At 41.9% G+C, this 13628-nt stretch overlaps 1 pseudogene across 1 annotated transcript; it reads right to left on the reverse strand.

Moving 5' to 3' along the window:
• Positions 1-6706: 6706 nt before the first annotated feature.
• Positions 6707-12751, reverse strand: LOC311145047 (stromelysin-3-like; annotated as a pseudogene). Its single transcript has 8 exons — positions 12734-12751; positions 12198-12462; positions 11011-11154; positions 10754-10887; positions 10357-10598; positions 9997-10201; positions 7797-8057; positions 6707-6825 (listed from the first exon to the last, which is right to left on the reverse strand). The product of its transcript is annotated as a stromelysin-3-like (transcript).
• Positions 12752-13628: the final 877 nt, after the last annotated feature.

A 13628-nucleotide genomic window follows, 5' to 3' on the forward strand; every position in this document is an offset into this window, starting at 1 on the left:
ATAACAATACTTATGTGAAGTCACAGAAGCAACTGGATCCCTATCAAATGATTTTCTTTAGACAACTCAATCACTAGGAAAGACTTAATCTCAGCTTAATTGTACCTTTCACACGACCATTTATATGGAACGTTTTAAGTGTGAAATCACAGAGATAACTGGCATCCCCGGGAATTTAATACCTCTGGTCAATTTTCGGTGATTCTCCCCCACCTAATTAGTTAAAGTTGGTGCATGTTTATATTTAAACGATAAACCGAATTATTTCGCTCTAATTGTTTAACCAGTATTTTGCACGGTCAAACATCAAACGTTAAATCAAATAATAAACCAAATAGCCCAAACCAAGCACCTAAAACCAGTATTATTCTATGTCAAACATCAAACCTCAAATCAAATACTAAACCGAATTGTTTCGACACAACTATTCAAAAGCAGTATTATGCTATTTCAAACACCAAACGTTATATTTCAATATATCAATTCAACCGTTTTAGTTCAGTCACACAATTCATCACTTTAGCTTTATGTTCCCAATTGTTTTTAACGGGTTATATGGTTTAAGCAACCACAAATCCAACAGTTATTCCCAAATTATACCGTTTGGACAGCCACAGACGTGTTAATATACAGGTTTATTATTTTTTAATAACACCTATTCACTATTTTATTTCGTCTGTGATCATTCGCGCACTCATGCATACAACACCCAGTGTCCCCCTGACTCTATCCGTATCTAGCCTTTTGATACGTGTCAGTAGCGTAACACTATCTAAAATTTAAGTGGCCATTGTGATCCTAGCCATATCTTCAGTGGATATGTGCCACAACGTTACACTTTAATCAATTAATCCCTGTATCTCACGGTTCCACCATTTGTGGTCCAGAGACTTCAGTATTTTCTCAGAACCTAGCCATATCTCTTCTGGATATGTGTCAAAGAAACAATACTCAACTAAAATTTTGGCGCTCCTCTAATCCTAGCCATATCTCTGATGGATATGTGTCAGCAGTCAACGCCCTTAGCCAATAATTCCCTGTATCTCACAGTTCTCACCCCTGGTGATCCTAGCCTGGAGACTTCAGTATTTTCTCAGAACCTAGCCATATCTCTTCTGGATATGTGTCAAAGAAACAATACTCAACTAAAATTTTGGCGCTCCTCTAATCCTAGCCATATCTCTGATGGATATGTGTCAGCAGTCAACGCCCTTAGCCAATAATTCCCTGTATCTCACAGTTCTCACCCCTGGTGATCCTAGCCTGGAGACTTCAGTATTTTCTCAGAACCTAGCCATATCTCTTCTGGATATGTGTCAAAGAAACAATACTCTACGGTACCAATGTTTTAACATCACATCTACCAAAGGCTTGCATGTCACAATATTGTGCTTGTCTACTCATAATAGTTTCATAATTTAGTTCACTTACATCAGACAGGTGTTTCACAAAATTAATTTGGATAAAGCCAATTTGCAGATCTTTGGTTATTTAACAACAGGTATCTGCTTACCTTTGTAGAAGCCCGGGCAGTTTGTGAAACACACGGTTCGATTAAAGAGTTGACCAAATGGGCCGGACATTTACCCAGCGAAGTCCCTTCTACCAGATCACGTCGGGGTCACCAATTGTCAAAGTCGCGTCAATTCAAATCTGGTATCAGGAACAAAAGAGGTCAACACGACTTCTAAGGTATACTAGTTATTTTAATTAATGCAAAAACCTTCAATGGTAAATATGATGTTTCGTATATACGGGCTCTCTGATATGCCTCGCAGGACATTCCAGAGAACTAACTCATTGCTCTAGAAACAATACCCAAATACTCTGACAGAGGAAGTTTCCCACTTCTCTGCTGGCCAATTAGAGTAAAGACTTGAGCAGTTTAAACTTTCTCAGCCAATACGTTGATGCAGGGGGTTGGTCTCATCTCTTTGGCGCCCTTTGTTACACACTCCAAGCAGGCACAAGATTATCATAACAACCTGTCATAGTGAGAAGAGCCAGCTCCCTTAGACATCATTCCCATGTCAAAGGAAGACTCATAGATCACAATGAACCATTATAGTCTTGTATTTGAAGACACAATCCTTATCTTCTCTTCACATCAATCACAGCCTTGCCAGGTGTCACAGCCTACATTAGCCCAGTCAAGAATGCATTCTTTCTAAGTTAGTCATCCTATCAGTTTAGAAGAATAATAAATCCCTAATACTACCTCCCCAAATTGGGAGTGGGTAATTTGCGCGCCTGCTGCCTTTCTTGGATGTGGTAGCCATTTCTCAGGCTCCCTCTGCGGAATCGAACCCTGATTCCCCGTTACCCGTGGTCACCATGGTAGGCACAGAAAGTACCATCGAAAGTTGATAGGGAAGACATTCGAATGAGATGCCAGTGCCACAAAGGGTCACCAAAAGTGGCCAGGGGCACCCGACAGCACCCTGTATGGTTTTTGGGTCTGGTAAATGCAACCTGTCCCCAAAGGTCAGAAATTGTTTGCATATCTTAGCACTAGAATTGCCACAGTTGTCCAAGTAACATTGGAGTGATAAATGGAACCATAACTGATTTAATAAACCATTCACAGTTTCAAAGTACCGACCGTGTGTAATAAGACTTGCATTGCTTAATCTTTGGGACAAGAATATGGCAGGATCAATCATGTAGAGCAGGGGGGGGGGAACAGTCGCCAAAAGAGGCACGCCTGATGGGGGCCCTCCCAGGGTGGATGACGTATACCAATCAGTCAGGAGTGAAACTGGTAGGACAGACAGAGAGGGACCAAGGGGATGGATGGTCTAATGCAGGGAGTGAGAACCAGGAATGGGAGCACCACAGACAATATCTGCCTGTACCATCACTAGGGCCAGGTAAAAGAACTAGACCCTCCCCAGGGGGCAGAGACAGACCCAGAGGTTGCTGGAGCAATGTTCACCTGCCAAAAGTGAGAAACCATGCTTGGGATAATTAATACATAAATATTGCACTCATAATCACTAAAATCGTTCAAAATTGCAACAGGATACAAGTAGGTCTAACGCAAATAAGTGTTATTTGATGAAACATGAGTCTTAAAAGGTAATTATATAAGTTTATTAATGGGATATACCATCTTCATGTCACACCAAGCGAAAAAAGATGTCACACTGTTGGAAATCTCAGGCTGTATGGTCCATTTTGGGCCATTTTGTTAACAGTAAGCCTTCCATATGATTTCACCACAACATGTTTTCATTGCTTTTTATACTTCAATTGTCAAAAAAGTATTATTATTTTCATATATACATTCAAAAGGCATCACACCAAAGGACTAAGAAACTGACTCCTTTTATCGCAATGGCAGAGAAGTGCACTATTTCTGATAAAACTTACAATCTGTTCAGGCCATGTGCTCTTCTGTACTTCCTCATTGCAAGAGAACTCTCCCCAGCTCAATGGTGCCCAAATGTTTTCTCATTATTTAATCACAGAATTGTGTCACTCACACCGAGTGGACATTGTTTTTAGGGACAAAATGTAATCAATCAAAACCTTTGAAATAATTTGGAAATATCATTAATAGACTTGGGGACTATTGTTTTTTAAATAGACTTGTGTTATGACTAAAAGAGTATAGCTGAAGGGAATTTTATAAATGTTTTCATTAATTTACTTAAGTTCAAAGTTCCACCACCTTACCTGGGACAGTCACACCATTGGAAAATTGTCACGTTTGGTTCAACATTTTAAGAAAACAAATAATAGGCTACACTGCATGAATATACTCATGATCCCAGTAAAGAAACAAAGCTTTTAGTATTATATCACAATTTTAGCCAATTTAAGTACAGTTATATTTGTGTTTGCCATCATGGACAAAAAAAAGGGCCGTCATGTCAACTACCCATATTCTTTCTTGAACCAAATGCTTCAAAACATCCTATCAAAATCAAATCAAATTGTATTTGTCACATGCACCGAATACAACATGTGTAGACTATGCACAAGAACAGCAGCACTCCGGGTCCAGAGTTGGAGGCTCCTCTGGTGATGCTGGTGGAGGCTCTCTGTGAACTTCACTGTCCTGAGGCTATCCAGGGTTTAGCTGCCTGGAGTCTCACCAACACTGGCAAGAGTCTGGCTTGGGTCAGCTCTGTGGCACTACAGGCTGAGGGGCGGTAAGGAAAACATCCCTGTGTGTGTGTGTGAAAGTGGAGGCCACTCTTGGGTTTCAAACCAAGCTTAGCATCTTAAAGGGGCAATTCTTGAAGAATATTACTTATAAATGCCTCATGAGCGTAGTTCCTCCTGCCATACCCCATCAGAACCCAAAATATAAGCTTGTTTTACACAGATGTTTTGCAACAAAGTAAATGTAAACAAACACTATATAGCTTCACCATGGTTACAACTAGAATGTTGCTCTATGATGTCAACTGTAGCTCAGTTGGTAGAGCATGGCGCTTGCAACGCCAGGCTTGTGGGTTCGATTCCCACAGGGGCCAGTATGAAAAATGTATGCACTCACTAACTGTAAGTTGCTTGCCTTGCGGTAGCAGAGAGAACAGCCTATGCACCGTCTGTTCTGCATTCTGTTTCCTGCAAGCCTGCTGCTAGATGCCACTAGTCAGTCGCTTACCACCGCAGCTGTAGCCAAAATGCAAGCTGTAGTGTACACTCTGGTAATGGAAGGAATCTGGTAATAATCTTGAGTTAAGCTATGAGCCATGGTCGGAAGATACTAGTTTACGCCTGTGATACATTTGTATTGATCCGGTAGGTCGAGAAGGGTGTAATTGCAGACCGCAATTAGGGGTGTTTTCTGATATCGGGGTTTCTTGATATCAAGTTACACCCATTGATGCTCGTCATTGGTCCGTGGCCATTTTTTTCTGTAGCATTGTAGCTAAGCCTAACCCTAACCCTTTTCCTAACCTTAACCTCATTCTCCTAACCTGCCACGCTAATTGACCTAACCTGCCACATTCATTTTCCTAACCTGCCACGTAAATGATCCTAACCTGCTATGTAAACAAATAATCAGTGTCGAGAAACCATCAGTCTCCTAACACCGTGCCCAACCGTAACTGAACACACACCAAATCTGACCCATGCCAAATCTTTTTAGTCTCCTGAGGGGGAATAGGCTTTGTCGTGCCCTCTTCACGACTGTCTTGGTGTGTTTGGACCATGATAGTTTGTTGGTGATGTGGACACCAAGGAACTTGAAGCTCTCAACCTGTTCCACTACAGCCCCGTCGATGAGAATGGGGGCGTGCTCAGAACCTCTTTTTTTCCCTGTAGTCCACAATCATCTCCTTTGTCTTGGTCACGTTGAGGGAGAGGTTGTTGTCCTGGCACCACACGGCTCAGCACCCAGCTTTGTGCACAACATTTGAGAGAAATAAGCTTTTTGTGCGTATGGTACATTTCTGGGATCTTTTATTTCAGCTCATGAAACATGGGACCAACACTTTACATGTTGCATTTGTATTTTTGTTCAGTTTATATTTATCAATCAATCTATTTATCTATCTGATTAATAAAAATGGACAATGTACTCAAGCTGAAATATTTTATTTGTACCAAAACACAGTCCAGAATTCATATATTTGTATTTACATAGTAAATGTGACATTTGAGTAGAAAAACATGTTAAAACATAAAGATGTAACTAGAACAGATATAATGGCTATTTTAATTAAAGGTAAATGATGTCCCGAAATCATTCTGAGCTCTATAGTCAACACCCAAAATGTTAGAAGACAAAGACTAAAAACGAGTAATCTGCCAGGCTGCAGCTATTGGCTGTCAAACACAAAATATCAGAAATACATATTTACAGTAAAGCAGATATATCAAATGTCCTGCACTGACAAACTGCTGTGAATGGCCCACCAAAAAATTACGTATCCTCATGGCTTAGATTCACATAATGCAGCACCAAGTTCACTCCATCCCTTTGCACTGACTGAGAGCACCATGGATGGAACATTATTGAATTAAGTATAGTTATCTTAGAGAGAACATAAATGTGACGCGATAATGTACTTGATGTCATACATGTAAGACCGTGAGTAAATGTTCATAACATTTGAGAACAAAAAGTGCCCCTGATTGTCAGTGATTTCCAGATTTAGCACCTTAATTGCAGTGCCTTAGACATATTTCCCTTTAAGAACAACGCAAACATGTTTATGCTGTAACATCTCTGGAGTAAATTATACGTCATATAATATAGTTAAAAACAACCTCCTGCAATGGGCTGGTACTGCACTGTAGATGGCACTGTCCTCTCAGCCCATGGTCTTGAACAACGCAACTTCTGACCATAGAACCGAACCCAGTAACAAATGAATACAAGTACATAGCTGCACATGATGTCCAAACTCTGAGGAAACATTTGAATTAGTGTTTTCCTGAGAAGAAAAAAGGATCTAGTCCATTCAAAGTGTTAAGATCATGTGTAAACAAACATATTTGGAGGAAGAACACTAATTTTTTGGAACTCACTCAAGTAAAGTAATAAAGTCTCTCTCTAAATAGTTAGTTTCTTCAACATTTTAATGAAGATGAAGAGGCCTCTGTAGATGCACTGGTCTTGTTCCCAAAAATGCACAACATTACAATGTTGTATTTGAAAAGACCATAAGGACGAGAGCATGGTTGGACTAGACTTGGACTTGGGTTTGATCTTTAGATAGCAGCATCACTTAATAATGATTATTCATGCATTTCTGCAACCAAAGAAGTCCATTCCAATATAGCGAGGATACCCCTGTAGTAAATTCATCTCCACAGGATCAAACTTCCAGTACTGCCTCCCTCGGATAAGGTGGACATAGCCTGTCAATGAAAAAAAGATCACTCGTGGGAATTGGTCTATATGGACAGGGCTAAAATGAAATGTTTCTTACAGAAGAAATATGGAAAACATATGCATAACCATGGTAGTAAAGAACAGTTTGGAGATTATGGAAATATTATTAGACTAAAGGTGACGACACAACAGTTCACTTAACACAAGACTGAATCCAAACATTACACTGTTGATTTTATGTGCATTTTACATTTACTGTATGCTGCATTTATTGATAACGACATCTGAAAATATTCTGGATACATTCAGTAACATGATATTTTCCTGGAAATGTGGGGTAGGTGCAACATAAGACAAAAAAAATGACAAGGGTTTGAGTGAGAGGACTAACTGGGGTCTCCAAGTGGCCACACACCTCTCCAAAGTGTGCACAGTTCTTAAGTCATTTCAATGCACTTTTATGACTCAAAGAAGTGTCTTCAACTTTTTTTATCTCTCCTAGCTGTGCCGTTAAGGAACTAGAGCAAGCACACTTGTATTTGTTTTGTTTGGATCACAGCCCTGCATCCCTGCCTTTCCATAATTACTGTTGTTGTTTACGCAATCCAAAAACGGTCCATTATAAATCACAATCTAGGTCAGGTGGGCATAATTTGAAAGCTTGTTCTATTGCCAACATGACTAGCTAAATTATCTAATATGATGTTACAGTGTTAGGCTTTCACAAGGCAGTTCAGAGAAGCAGATCGTAATTTTGGTGCGCATAGAACGGAGTCTTAAGTTCATTCAGATGCGTGGACCGCTGCAAATTTTATTCACAATACAACAAACATAGGCTCATCTGTTCAGGACAACCCAGGGTATAACACCATGTCATCTTGTAACTGTACATCAAACATAGTGATGTTTGCGCACTCAATGTCCCAACTGCCAGTTATCAATATTCTAAAATTCTAAATTGAAAGCTGATTGGGTGATTCATTCATAAGATTTTTACCGTATTGGTCCTTGAAGGCTGCATCAACATCACTGGGGATGCCGCTCCAGTCCTGCATGTTGCGAGGGTAGACAGAGTCCACACGGTTCTCCTTGGGGCTGAACCTCCAGTAGCTGCCTGACTTGAAGAAGTAGGTGTTATAGTTGCTGTCCTGGCCCCTGCACAAGGCTGCCTGGATGTGGGAGACTGACAGGCCTAGCCTCTGCACAGGGTCTGGCCCTGTGATCTGTCTCTCTGCATCAAACACCCAGTAGCTTTGACCTGCAAGAGACAGAGAGAGAACTTTATACAGTAGATGCCCCCGCTGTGGCCCTTCAAGGATCTGGGCTATGTTTTCATAGTTTCCATAACTCTTGGCTATTCAACACTCTAGTCACTCTTGACATGCCCTACTTAAGGTTGTTGAATTTGGTCTTGGAAGAACCCTTTTCTGGGTAACCAAAAAGGGCATAACGCTATAATGCAGTCATTTTACTGCTTGTATGCCTACATGTACAGTGAGGGGAAAAAGTATTTGATCCTCTGCTGATTTTGTATGTTTGCCCACTGACAAAGAAATGATCAGTCTATCATTTTAATGGTAGGTTTATTTGAACAGTGAGAGACAGAATAACAACAAAAAAATCCAGAAAAACGCATGTCAAAAATGTTATAAATTGATTTGCAATTTAATGAGGGAAATAAGTATTTGACCCCTCTGCAAAACATGACTTAGTACTTGGTGGCAAAACCCTTGTTGGCAATCACAGAGGTCAGACGTTTCTTGTAGTTGGCCAACAGGTTTGCACACATCTCAGGAGGGATTTTGTCCCATTCCTCTTTGCAGATCTTCTCCAAGTCATTAAGGTTTCGAGGCTGACGTTTGGCAACTCAAACCTTCAGCTCCCTCCACAGATTTTCTATGGGATTAAGGTCTAGATACTGGCTAGGCCACTCCAGGACCTTAATGTGCTTCTTCTTGAGCCACTCCTTTGTTGCCTTGGCCATGTGCTTTGGGTCATTGTCATGTTGGAATACAAATCCACGACCCATTTTCAATGCCCTGGCTGAGGGAAGGAGGTTCTCACCCAAGATTTGACGGTACATGGCCCTGTCCATCGTACCTTTGATGCGGTGAAGTTGTCCTGTCCCCTTAGCAGAAAAACACTCCCAAAGCGTAGTGTTTCCACCTCCATGTTTGACGGTGGGGATGGTGTTCTTGGGGTCATAGGCAGCATTCCTCCTCCTCCAAACACAGCGAGTTGAGTTGATGCCAAAGAGCTCCATTTTGGTCTCATCTGACCACCACACTTTCACCCAGTTATCCTCTGAATCATTCAGATGTTCATTGGCAAACTTCAGACGGGCCTGTATATGTTCTTTCTTGAGCAGGGGGACCTTGCGGGCGCTGCAGGATTTCAGTCCTTCACGCCGTAGTGTGTTACCAATTGTTTTCTTGGTGACTATGGTCCCAGCTGCCTTGAGATCATTGACAAGATCCTCCCTTGTAGTTCTGGGCTGATTCCTCACCATTCTCATGATCATTGCAACTCCACGAGGTGAGATCTTGCATGGAGCCCCAGGCCGAGGGAGATTGACAGTTATTTTGTGTTTCTTCCATTTGCGAATAATCGCACCAACTGTTGTCACCTTCTCACCAAGCTGCTTGGTGATGGTCTTGTGGCCCATTCCAGGCTTGTGTAGGTCTACAATCTTGTCCCTGACATCCTTGGAGAGCTATTTCGTCTTGGCCATGGTAGAGAGTTTGGAATCTGATTGATTGATTGCTTCTGTGGACAGGTGTCTTTTATACAGGTAATAAACTGAGATTAGGAGCACTCCCTTTAAGAGTGTGCTCCTAATCTCAGCTTGTTACCTGTATAAAAGACACCTGGGAGCCAGAAATCTTTCTGATTGAGAGGGGGTCAAATACTTATTTCCCTCATTAAAATGCAAATCAATTTATAACATTTTTGACATCCGTTTTTCTGGAATTTTTTGTTGTTATTCTGTCTCTCACTGTTCAAATAAACCTACCATTAAAATCATAGACTGATCATTTCTTTGTCAGTGGGCAAACGTACAAAATCAGCAGGGGATCAAATACTTTTTTCCCTCACTGTATATTTACTTGTCTGTATTCAACTTGGGGCTTATCTAACCCTATTCTCACAAGACATGACTAACCACAGCATAAACAACCAATATCTCTGTCACACACCTTGAAAGAACCAGATATTCCCTGATTGGTCTTCAAAGGCAGCATCAATGCTCTCTGGAATCCCCCTCCAATGGCAGGATGCCAGAGCGGGGTAGCCCGCCTCCAGCCGCCCCTCCCGAATGCGCCACACATAGCTTGATTTAAAGAAGAACAGCTCTCCACGGATCATAGACACAGCATCAAAGTCTGTCTGGCAGACGTCAGGCTGGAGACAGAAAGAGGATCACTAGTGCATCTCCATACTGTCATATCATGTGTATTCTTGTGTGGCTAGTATCTCAGTTGTATTTTATGTCTTATATTATTTTTATTTGCCTGTGCAGCGCCTCAAAAAATATGAATGGCAAGATTAACACTCACAATACTACTAATGATCTCATTGGTCTCTGTGGTGATTTGTGGCGGTGGTGATAGTGGAGGTGGGGGCGGGACATGTAGACGAGGGCCGTACAGGTATTGGATCCCCAGCTTGTCATCCTCGCTCAGCTCCAGGGGATAGGAGAAGCTGTAATAGGGGGACATCACTGCACCCGGTTCCCAGGAGTGCTGCAGGCCCAGAACATGCCCGAACTCATGAGCAGCCACTTGGAGGAGGTCTGTGCCTGCAGTGGAATCAGGGAGAGGGTCACACCTACGGGGATACACAGTACAACCACAGAGCTGACAACTACTTCCTGACTGTACTCATTTTACATAGAGCTCTATGTAAATCAACTCTTCATACTTCCTGCATGTTCCCTGCCAAGCAAACACTCACCCATGTAGTTGCCAAGGGTCCATGCTTCATCATAGTCAAAATGGATGTCGCCCTCCCTGTGGGTCTTGGGGAAGAAGGCATGGGCTAGAATTCCCCCAGGGCCGTCAAAGGGCAGGTTATCTCCATGCCAGTACCTACAGTAGAGATCCATATCAGGAAAGTGCTGGCAGACCAGTAACTTAAAATCTGACATTTGAATACACATACTGTACTACTGTACTGACATTTGAATACACTTACTGTACACACATGCGTACCTGGTGAAGTCGATGACAATGTCAGCCTTTCCACTGCTGACCTCAGTGAAGGTGAGGGGTATGACCTCACTCCATACTGTCAGTGCTTCCAGCAGGACACGCCGCACCTTGTCCTCACTCATCTGCCAGGGGAAGCGAACCACTCTGAGGAAGGAAGAGATATAGATGTAAACATCAGAGACCGTAAACTCCACACACCCACACACCATAATCTGTAGTCTGTAGAAACACACTTAGACCACCAGCCTTGCATATCTATAACCTCCCTCTCATCTGATATCTAACCATCAAATCAACCAAGAGGTGTGCTGTTAAAAAGACCCTCAGGCTCTGTAAGATAAGTGTATTACAGTCCTCTTCCTTCACCTTTACATGAGCTGTCTCAGGTAAAACCACCCAGTATGACTAATACAAAGAAACTCTTTAGAGAGCTCATATGTCAACAATTACAATTAAATTAGGGAATCATCAAAGATGTTGATGATTTCTTAATGGCTTGTCATTCATGTCAAATGCATGCCTAAGTGGACTATCCAAACTAAAGCCCTTGGCAAACCCAGTGATTCCACTGTCCTAAGTACGAGGGCTCCCACTGTAACACTGCCATGACACAGGCGAGCACTACTCCTATCCCTGGTCACATTAAGACAAATGTATTGCTCAACTCCAGCAGTCTCAGTAGCCCATCATGGCTTGCCTTCTCCTCCTCTCTCTGAGTGGCTCTTTAGATGCCATGCATTATGATAAAGAACAGCTACAATGAGAGGAACCAGAGGACACAGACAGAGAGGCAGCAGCCAGCCGACAGACAGCCCAGCCCAGACACTCCATGCCGTGAGTCTCAGGAGGAGGCAAAGTAATAACATTATAGGTTCCTCCTTTTCAGAGACACACTTTGTTTTTAAGGCAAATGTGATGAGAGTGCAACTCCTGCTTGCCTTGTTGAGTTAGAATATGAGAGCTATGACCAAAACAGGGGACTCAATAAACAAATGATGGATAGAGTAACACTGGATTCTGGACATACTGTACCTTTATAACCAGTTGTACTGGCAACTATGCACCAAAACATGTCCTATTACCTGATAGAAAATTATATTTCCTTGGTTGGGTCCAGATCCATCTCTAAATACATACAAGCCGTTCAACAGTGTGGTTATACGAAGATAATAATAATATCTCCTTACTTGTAGGTGAGGTCAGTCTTCTCCAAGCGCCCCCCGAACAGGACAAAGCGTTTCTGCCTGTGATTCCTCCTGTAGAGGACATCTTTCAGCATGGGGTAGTCAGGAACGCCACAGCGGGGGCAGTTAGACACCTCAGTGATGTTAGTTACCAGTGCTGCTCTTATAGGGTCTCCTCTGGCCAAGGCTGTGTCTTTGAGGTGTCCTGAGGATGGGCAACTCTTCCTCTCTTCTTCAGGTCGTGGAGATCAGACCTCTGGAGCCATCCCTTTGAAAAAGCAGGAACATAAGCAACATTTATTAGAAAACAAGTTTACAATAATAACAATATTTTTGGTAGAAATATGTATCCAAATGCATTACTTTTTATTATAATCCATGCATGCATTGACATTGCCTTAACATGATTGCCTGTAAGTATTTCTGAAGGTGGGAGTATGAGAGGTAAAAAATAACTGGAAATCTCCACTGCCTAAAAAACAGAATTGTGCATCAGAGAGTGTTTTCCCTTGTTGTCTTGGAGTGGGCTTGGAGTTTACTGTACTGTCAGTTATCATTACACATAGGAACTATTACAGTAAATATCCCCCTGCAGAACCCAGAGGAAATGGCTCTGCTCATTAACTCATATCTCAAGCGTAAATTACAGAAAGGAGAAATTCTGTCAGTGGCACAGCGTCTCCATGGCTTTTTGAAGTTGTACAATTCCAGGCCTTTTACAGCTCCTGCAGCATTGCAATTCAGGAGGCATTGGGGTGTATTTATGATCAAAAAAGTGTTTATAGTGCATTTCCTATGACACTGCTACTGTAAAACCCATTAGATTTCCTAATACACTAAGAACATGAGAATGTAGTGTATTGATGTGTCCATGGCTTTTGGTTGGGGTATGTACGTACGGTCACTGTGGGGACGACATCATCGATGCACTTATTGATTGTACATATAGATACTGCAATCAACCTCAAGCTTCTCTTATCATTCAGCAACGCATACTTTCTCAATGCAACTGCTCCTAACAGATCTAAACTCCTGCCATATCTATCTTCCCACTGAACTCTAAATTTCCCTTCACCACTGTTCTCTCTCTCTTACTACTAACATTGAAGCTTAGCTGACTGTCCTAGAGTTCCTTCAACCCTCGTTTTCTTAACTTTTTAATCTGACTTTTCTCCTAACTTTCAAAAACCATTTCACTGATTTATCCACAAATTCCTTTCCCTCTAATTTTAAGATATGTGATCGGGAAGTCCCCACCTGCTTATGACTTCTTTACACACAGACTTGGCAAACGATTGAGCATCTTTTAGCCTAGTTTGACATCTTATTCACCTCTTGGTGTAGGAATGTAACCAAGAATAACAGTCACCCCCTTTTAACATTATTTTTCAGACAGATTGTCCTCCTTCCTATGATATAATCAACCTTTTCAAG

This window comes from Coregonus lavaretus (assembly GCF_964263955.1).
Source record: "Coregonus lavaretus genome assembly, chromosome: 17".
NCBI lineage: Eukaryota > Metazoa > Chordata > Actinopteri > Salmoniformes > Salmonidae > Coregonus > Coregonus lavaretus.